Consider the following 9,302-nt stretch of genomic DNA (forward strand, 5'->3'; position numbering starts at 1 on the left):
TTACTGCATCAACCAAATACATATTGTGTGACACGAGAATGGCAACATCGTTGCCGCCCGCCGAGAGTAAATAATCCATTTTGCAAAATAAACATTTTTCAGAATTACTACATTCAATTAGTTTAGAAATTACTACATTAAAGAGGAGGTGACCGAGATCTTTGAGAATATACTATAATGTAATGTTTAAATGTATTTTCGTGACGTGAAAGAGGTCACGTTGTCACCGCAGGGGTGAAAATAGTCCATTTCGCAAAATAGTAACTCTCCTAAAATTACTATTTTGCGAAATACATTTTAATACGGTTTAAGAAATAACAGGAGGCCAAAATGTACGGTGATATACAAATTTGTAATGTTTAAATGAATTTTTATGACATGAAAGAGGTCACGTTGTTACCGCAAGGTGAAAATTGTCCATTTCGCAAAATAGTAACTCTCCTAAAATTACTATTTTGCGAAATACATTTTAATACAGTTTAAGAAATAAGAGGAGGCCAAAATGTTCGGTGATATACTAATTTGTAATGTTTAAATGTATTTTTGTGACATGAAAGAGGTCACGTTGTCATCGCAGGGGTGAAAATGGTCCATTTCGCAAAATAGTAACTCTCCTAAAATTACTATTTTGCGAAATATATTTTAATACGGTTTAAGAAATAAGAGGAGGCCAAAATCTTCGGTTATATACTAATTTGTAATGTTTAATGTATTTTCGCGACATGAAAGAGGTCACGTTGTCACCGCAGAGTGAAAATAGTCCATTTCGCAAAATAGTAACTCTCCTAAAATTACTATTTTGCGAAATACATTTTAATACGGTTTAGGAAATAAGAGGAGGCCAAAATGTACGGTGATATACTAATCTGTAATGTTTAAATGTATTTTTGTGACATGAAAGAGGTCACGTTGTCACCGCAGGGGTGAAAATAGTCCATTTCGCAAAATAGTAACTCTCCTAAAATTACTATTTTGCGAAATACATTTTAATACGGTTTAAGAAATAACAGGAGGCCAAAATGTACGGTGATATACAAATTTGTAATGTTTAAATGAGTTTTTATGACATGAAAGAGGTCACGTTGTTACCACAGGGTGAAAATTGTCCATTTCGCAAAATAGTAACTCTCCTAAAATTACTATTTTGCGAAATACATTTTAATACGGTTTAAGAAATAAGAGGAGGCCAAAATGTTCAGTGATATACTAATTTGTAATGTTTAAATGTATTTTTGTGACATGAAAGAGGTCACGTTGTCATCGCAGGGGTGAAAATGGTCCATTTCGCAAAATAGTAACTCTCCTAAAATTACTATTTTGCGAAATATATTTTCATACGGTTTAAGAAATAAGAGGAGGCCAAAATCTTCGGTTATGTACTAATTTGTAATGTTTAAATGTATTTTCGCGACATGAAAGAGGTCACGTTGTCACCGCAGAGTGAAAATGGTCCATTTCGCAAAATAGTAACTCTCCTAAAATTACTATTTTGCGAAATGAATAAAAATCCTTCTTATTAATGAACGATTACTCCAAAATCCTTGTGAAAGTTATCTTTACCTTATTTGAAAATATATCTGCATTATTCCTTGTTTTATTTCATCTGACCCGATTTCGTTTCGTTTCGTTTCGTTTCGTTTCTCAAAATAGTATAAGCCCTACAAAACACTTACTCGATGGACTCAAAGGACGCGTTGTCAAAACAAACTCGAGGCCTCACTAGCCTCGCTTTCGCGCAACTAGACCCAGTCCTCCCAAGTGGTCCGCCATATTTGCATTCGGTGTATGGTGAGCTTCAAATATGAATTGATGATCTCAATCTTGTTTTTTAAAAGGAAAAGAGTCATTTTTAGAAGAGCATAGAAATTGGAAAAAAAATCGAGGACGAAAAAACGCGTGACAAACACAGTTGTTAATCTGGGACAAGGCTCCTTCGTTGACCAGTAAAACTCACTGCTTTTCGGTCACTTTTTTTTATTTGAGAGGTGGGGAAGGGGAGGGGTGCTATGCCGCACTTTGGTAGGCTAATTCCTGTCCCACATTTGTTTGTTTTCTGGATGTCCCGCAATAGTACCTGGTGCTGTTGAGATTTTTTATTACCCGAAACTGATTCCCTACAAACATATACAAAGAAATCGGTTTTAGAGATTTGATGCTTATAGAGCAAACCTTTTCGTAGGTTCATGAGATGGAAACAGACCGTCCAGGAGAGGAATCAAGTGCTGGCAGTGAGTCATCTTCTGATGGTCTAGAGACGGACTTGATGTTTCTGGAAATATCATCCCAGGGGTTGAAGGATGACGAGACGTTTCTCAGTTCCGATACTGCAAGCCTTGTCTCCTCAACGAGTGAAGAGAGCATCACCTCAAAGCCAAATTTCCGTGAAAAGTTGAACGAGTATCTGGTGTCCAAAAACATTGAACCTGTCTCTCAACCTTGCGTTGAGTGGGAAAAGACCAGTGACAGCACTAAGCTTCGGTATACTAGACGAACCGTAGAGATTTTTTCTTCTGTGCTCCATGATCTAACACCCAGTTGTGCAGGTTCTCTTTGGCAAGCAGTCGTCTCTTATCCTGCCATGAACGAAGCACTCGGGCTGGACGAACTCTCCGAAACTTCCAAATGCTACCTCCAGGTCTTAGCTGAGGCATATGACAAAGCCCATGGGTGGGACACAAGACGGCAAATTCTTTCGATGATGAGTGGTGTTTCCAATTATAACGATATCTCGAGGTTCATACCTGGCTTAAGTAGATATCGTTTTACCATAGGTAATCTGTATCGTCTTCGGCAATAAGAGTCGACCCAAGACAACTGGATCACTTCTTATCTTATATAACAAGCCCCCATTTGGTGCAAGATCTGCCATTTGGATAAAAAACACTGAAGCTCTCCTCTGGACAACTGGTTAAAGTACCCAATGTTATTCGCACCATGATACCGCAAAGGATGGTGCGTCAGTATACCCAGTACTGCAAAGAGACTGGATTTGAGGCGTTCAGCGAGCGGACGATGCTGCGTGTTCTAAATGAATGCAAGGCCTCGACCAGAAAGTCTCTCCAAGGCCTTGACTATTTTGCAGTAGACGGGGCGCGTGCGTTCGATGAACTAGAAGGCTTGGTTCTTCAATTGGGGGAGCTGGGTCGTGGAAAGGAGTGGCAAGTGCGATACGTGAAATCATTAAAGGTGGCCAAATTCTACCTGAAGGGTGATTTCAAGGTAAGAAACCGAAAGTGTCAAGAGTTCCAAGAAAATTGGATTATGTTTTTCAAGCAGGGTGATCTTATTTCACAAATGGATGGAAGTATGGCACGAAAAAACCGTTCCGATGACAGGTCCACCCTGACTGGGAAATATACGTCGGTTTTTTCTCTTGGTATTCGTTTTTTATCAGGATAAATTATGCTTGTAATAGATTTTATCTTCTCAGATTATTGAGGTTATTCGATTTAGATAACATGAAGCATACATATTGCATATATTTTTTGTCGTTAATGTTGCAGTAACATGGTAATCCATGCTTTGTGTCAAGCTGTGTTTCCTATTTTCACTCAGCTTCACGTGAGCTCTTCTTCTCCCGTTGCAAGTCATTGCAGTGTATTTGCTCTGAGTGACACCGAAGATTCTGACCTGCGGCAGCAATGCAAAGACAACCATGACGAGCTCTGTGACCAATGTGAAAGCTTGCATTCGACCCTGAACGACATATCTATTGCGGTCGATGAAGCATCTTTTACCACAGAAGAAGACAAAGACGAAGCTTTGTTTCTCGTTAGCTCTGCTACGCTTGCCATCCAGTCATGGAAGTGCCATTTGCTGAGGTAGACCCATCAAGATCAGGCTCGTTTGGACGTCATCGATGCCCTTAATTCTGAAACAGTATTCATTGTAAATGACTGGGCCATGAAGTTCTTGCCTCAGAGATACCGTGAGTCACAGACAGACTGGTTTGGTAAGGGGGGTATTTCTTGGCACATATCTGTGGTATACAGACGAATAGAGGGTGTGCTAAAGTGGCAAGCCTTTATCCATGTGATTCAGTCCTGTACCCAAGGAAGTTCTGCTGTTACCGCGATTATGCAACATGTTCTAGCCACATTGAAGCAATAGTAACCTGAAATCAAAAAGGCCTACTTCAGGCAAGATAACGCCGGCTGCTACCACTCCTCCCGCACGTTAACGAAGTGCCAAGAAATTTCAGCGAACACCGGAGTGAAGATAGTCCGCGTTGATTTCAGCGACCCGCAAGGCGGGAAAGAGGCTGCAGATCGACTAGCTGCGAGCTGTAAAAGCCACATTAAGGCGTTTATTAATGAAGGCCATGATGTTTGCACCGCCAGCGACCTGAAGGAACCTCTGCCATCCCATGGCGGTTTGGAAGGTGTACAAGTGGTTTCTCTGGATACCATCGAAGAAACGCCAGACGATGTGCAAACCATTACAGGAATCACGAAGTTGAACAACTTTGAGTTTAGTTCAGTGGGCTCTATTTCCTGTTGGCGCGCATATTCCGTCGGCCAAGGGAAAGTGATCAAAATAGAAAAATCCTCTTCTGGTGAGTTAATGGTTCTTGAATGAGCCCAGGCCTTTCTGCTAGTTTATGACAGTCTGTTCTGTAAGGTTTCTATTAATAAGGGAAAAATTTTATCCGCAATGCATCATAAAAGACTTTCCATAAGAGATTAAATGTTTACAAAACGCTGCTCAAACAAACAAAACAAAAGAAAAAGGGGTGAGCATTTTAAACCCCTCTTACGCGGTATTCTGTCGTAGGCTGCCTTTGAGGGCTACGCGTTGATGCAAGATAATTATTTCTTAGCTGTGTGGCTGTCATATTTATATTTCTCTTATATCTTTTGAAGGTCCTGGACAAGGGATTCTGCAGCCATCATTTTCTGCAGGAGATTTCCGTTCCAATAAAAGTACCCCCCACAAATCGTCAGGGGAAGAAAATGTGGCTGAAGAGACAGCTTCCATAGAACGTGGCCAGGCAGCAGGGGTGTATTCATGTCCTCAAGACGGCTGCACTCGTGTTTTTCAAAGGCTTTCAGCCTTAGAAAAGCACTTGTCACTTGAAAAATGTACCAGGGTACCAGAAAAAAATTCTTTAATGGACTTGGCAAAAATTGGCTACAAATCGTATTTGGAGGAAGGTGTGGGAAAGCTGCCATCGCTTCAAGCCCCTGTACGACAGGAAGATTCTCGTGTTTCTCTGAAAGAAGGATGGGCTCTTAGAGTAGTAAGGAAGGCTTACAGGTTCAGTGAAAAGCAAAAGTCGAACCTTTTATCTAAATTTCGAATAGGGCAGACAACGGGCCACAAGCTTGACGCAGAGGTAGTTGCTCGAGAAATGCGGTGTGCCCGGGGCACCGATGGTGCACGACTATTCCAGTCATCAGAATTCCTCACAACCACCCAGATCACCTGCTTCTTCTCAAGACAGAGTGCCTTAGTACGCCAGAGAGATCCTGATGAGGTTGATATCCGAGCAGCTCAAGAGGAGAGTAATTTTAGCGAAGCAAAGGACTGTCGTGTCAATACAACTTGACCATCCCCTGATCTACGATCAGTACGATCTTTGTGAAATGGCGCTAAATGACTCTTTGAAGATCTTGAAGCTACCCATGCTGCAGCACATGTGTGAAGACCTTGGCCTCGATATACCATCAAAGCCCATGCGTAAAAAGGCCCCGTACTTGGCTCTACTGAAAGAGATTGTCAGCAAATGTACATGCCAAAAGTCATCGTGATGCTGACTTTCTCTTTAGTTTAGCAGAATAGAAAAGTGAGGAAGAAACGAATTAACGGTGACTCGTTCCTAATCGTCAGTTACTAGTTATCTCATCTTTAAAGCTCGTAGAGTAATTAGAAGTTCTTTCGTTTTGTTCTGTTTTTCTTTTAATCATGCCAATATTGACCCTCACTTTCCTTTTCTGGTCTTCACATCGGTAATGAAGTTTACTCATCTGGTAGCTGACACATGCAAACTGACAGACGTGAGAGTATTCAACCTACATTTCTTTCCGCTCATTTTGAAATGCGGGATTTCTTTCTATAATTTAACAACATAACTATTTTATTTGCGGTTTCTACGCGGGTATGTTTCAGCACCCCCGACACGTTTCCAATAGCGTTACGTTGTGTGACATTGATAATCACTTGGATAACAAGAACTGTAGCCTTGCATTTAATTACTTTGAAGGTCAAAAGTCGCCTTTCCATGTATTTAAACCTACAGAAAATGAGTTCTCAAAGTAAAAGATAAAAAAATATCTAATTTATCAGCATGGAATCAAGTACTAATCTACTAAGTGGCTTCTCTCGAATGTATCTTTTGCATTACTTGAATGTGAGTTGGTGCTAATGTAATATGTACTTCACTTGCAGATTTTTAGCCAAAAAATATTTTGTAGAACCTTTTCAAATATCTTACGGAATAATTTACTTGTCACTTTACATTTTCCGAGCTACAAACCGACACAGCAGAGGCCGGATTTAATTTGGAGATTTAACAACTCGATATCATTAAATTACCTTGGTGTTTGTTTACACACTTTGCATCATTTTGCTCGCTCAAGTCACAAACACTTCTGCCATTTTCGAAGGGAAGCAATACGATTCCGAGCATCACACTTTCCACAGTGAATGGAAAATAGCAATATTTCACGCATATGTTGTTGAAAATCTAAAATATGTGGTACCAGGTACATTTTTTTCGCGTGAAATATCACCCATTTTTCGCTGCCATTTTACGCGGTCTGTGAGGATGTTCTTTCAAGGGCTTAAGTAATCCCAAAATCGATGTGCCCAAAAAAAATCACTCACCAGAATTGAATGAGAATAGCTGTCCTAATATCGTGTGAAGTTTGGTGTTGATTGATTCCATTTTCATCCTTAAACGGGGCTTGGTTTTTGCAGTTAATTTTTGACTGTGCGTCATGCGGAGCCTGAGCTCTGGAAGCCTGAAAACCGCGTTTTCAGATTTTCGCAAATTTATGAAAATTTAATAATCGCTGAAACTTAAAAACATGATTTTTGAAAATAGTTTATCAAAGGGTATCTTTGAGCAAAATATGAGCAATTCACCAAAATGATCGTTGACGGACAATTCTCGATCCTGACAGGCAGCCATTCTTAAAATTCTAAGGTTTTTAACTCTGGCTATTGCCTGTTCCACATGGATCCTGACTGAAGCAATCCTTCGAGTTTCTGTCTCCTCTTCAAGTGACAGGTTCTCTTTATTATGGAGAAAGGGGGGTATGTTGAGTGAGATTCCATTTGGCAGGTCACTCTCAATGTCGAATCCTTTATCAGCCATAACAGAGTCCTCATCTTCAAGCAATTTCAAAATACACAGTCATTGGTTATTTGCTTGTCACGTGACCTTCCAGGATATAAATCTGATACAAAGGTTACAGCAGCAGATGGGCTGATACCTACCAGACCTTTAACAGTGTTGTGATGCTTGTAATTTGAATAGGTAACACTTTGAGTTCTAAAAGAGCTAGGAGTTTCAATGAACAGTTCTGAGCAGTCAATGATAACCCATGTTCCTGGATACATCTCCTTAAATGATGATGGCATAATTTCATTAACAGATTCTCGACTAGGCCAAATTGGATAGCATCGCAGTTTGGAATTATAAAAATTCTTAACAGCTGAGACTGAGACAAACCTGCTCTAGTGGCAAAGTCTACTTCAAGAAGTCCAAGCCGAAGACTTACCAACACAAGGAAGAACTCCTGTTCCAATGACAAAGACCTTTTTGAGCCACGTTTCTCAACCTTCCCTGAAACTAGCCTGTCTGCATCTGTATCACTGCCATAATAAACAAGGCTCTTGGCCGCAGGCATAAAGGCATCAAGGAGTGTTATAAAATTATAATTATAAAAATTATAAAAGGAAAGCTCGGGATTCTTTTTGCTGTTGGAAAAACATCCAGGCACACAACAGGTAAAGCCACCATGCCCTCCACTTTGTTTGGCCAAAACTGGCACAGAAACTGCACATTCGCCATTATTTTTAGGACTGTCAAATCTCTGAAGACCCGTGCAAGAGTTCTCAAAAGAACCAGGGTCTTAGTTGGATTTAACAGCATCTAAAAGACAACAATCAACAGCAGCACACTCACTTTCTATAGTGGACATATTGAAATGTTTACACAAGCATGACTACTAAGACCACAATTCACCGCGCGCATAGTCAATTATGCATAAGGTCTATTGGGTTGTCAGGGAACAACTACTCCAAGTTTGCAATGCTTTGCAAAGCACTGAATTTGTCCTATGTTTCAAAGTCAATTTTTACAGTTTCCAGACAAAGCATGCCTTGCCTGTTGTTAGGGACATGTGGTCCAAAATGCGGCACATTGTGTTAGAGATCTTAAAGGGCTATGATGACATCTGTATTTGAGGTGATGGCCAGAATGATTCACCAGGGGACAGTGCATGATACTATGTTCATACTCTACTGGAGCATGCTACAAAAGTGTTATTTGACTTGGAGGTGATTGATAACAGGGAAACTGGAGGCAATTCCACCACAATGGAAAGAGAGGCTCTGAGAAGACTACTGGAACGATTGGTGATAGAACTTCCATTGGGTGAGCTTTGCACTGATGCCTCTTCAACCATAATCAAGCTTGTCAGGGATATGAAAGGTAGGCTGTGTGACTTCTCAGAAAAACCTGTAATGCTCTATTATTTTTATTGTTGTTGTTTATTTTTTACTTCTAAGTTTTTTTTAATTACTCACTTTATAATATTTACGGTGGCTTAACTTTATCCCTTGTACAGATACTTGGTATTTTCCTCATATTTCCTTGTATGTTGTATTTTATTGTCATTTATTACAGTACACCAGAACACAAACTGTTCTGGTTGTACGTAAATACATGGCTTATTATTGCAGCTATCCTCTTCAAGAAAGTATGTTTGAATGTTTAGACCACAGCATTCTTTAATATCTTTCAGACAAATTTCCAACATTTCAGATGTTTCATTCTTTGGACATATGGCACAAAACAAAGAAGCTGACCAAAGCACTTCATTAGGTAATTACAGTTGACAGAGAAAGGCTTTCTGCTCAAAAAGCGACTGAGACAACTTTTTTAGAAATTTAGAAATGATCCCTATGTTTTCTTACTTAAAACTAAATCGATTGAGGTTGTTATCAGTAATTTTTGGAAGGCTGCTAAGGTTAAGGGATGTGGAGAATTGGAAGAATGGATTGATCCAATTGTCAATCACTTTTGGTACTGTTGTCAAGCGGCAGATGGAAGTGTCAAAGAACTAAAGGTAAGA

At 39.9% G+C, this 9,302-nt stretch overlaps 1 pseudogene; it reads left to right on the forward strand.

Annotated features, from left to right (window-relative positions):
* The first annotated feature begins 2,698 nt into the window (after nt 1-2,698).
* Nucleotides 2,699-4,531, forward strand: LOC136283476 (uncharacterized; annotated as a pseudogene).
* Nucleotides 4,532-9,302: the final 4,771 nt, after the last annotated feature.

This window comes from Pocillopora verrucosa, chromosome 9, assembly GCF_036669915.1.
Source record: "Pocillopora verrucosa isolate sample1 chromosome 9, ASM3666991v2, whole genome shotgun sequence".
In the NCBI taxonomy this organism is placed as follows: domain Eukaryota; kingdom Metazoa; phylum Cnidaria; class Anthozoa; order Scleractinia; family Pocilloporidae; genus Pocillopora; species Pocillopora verrucosa.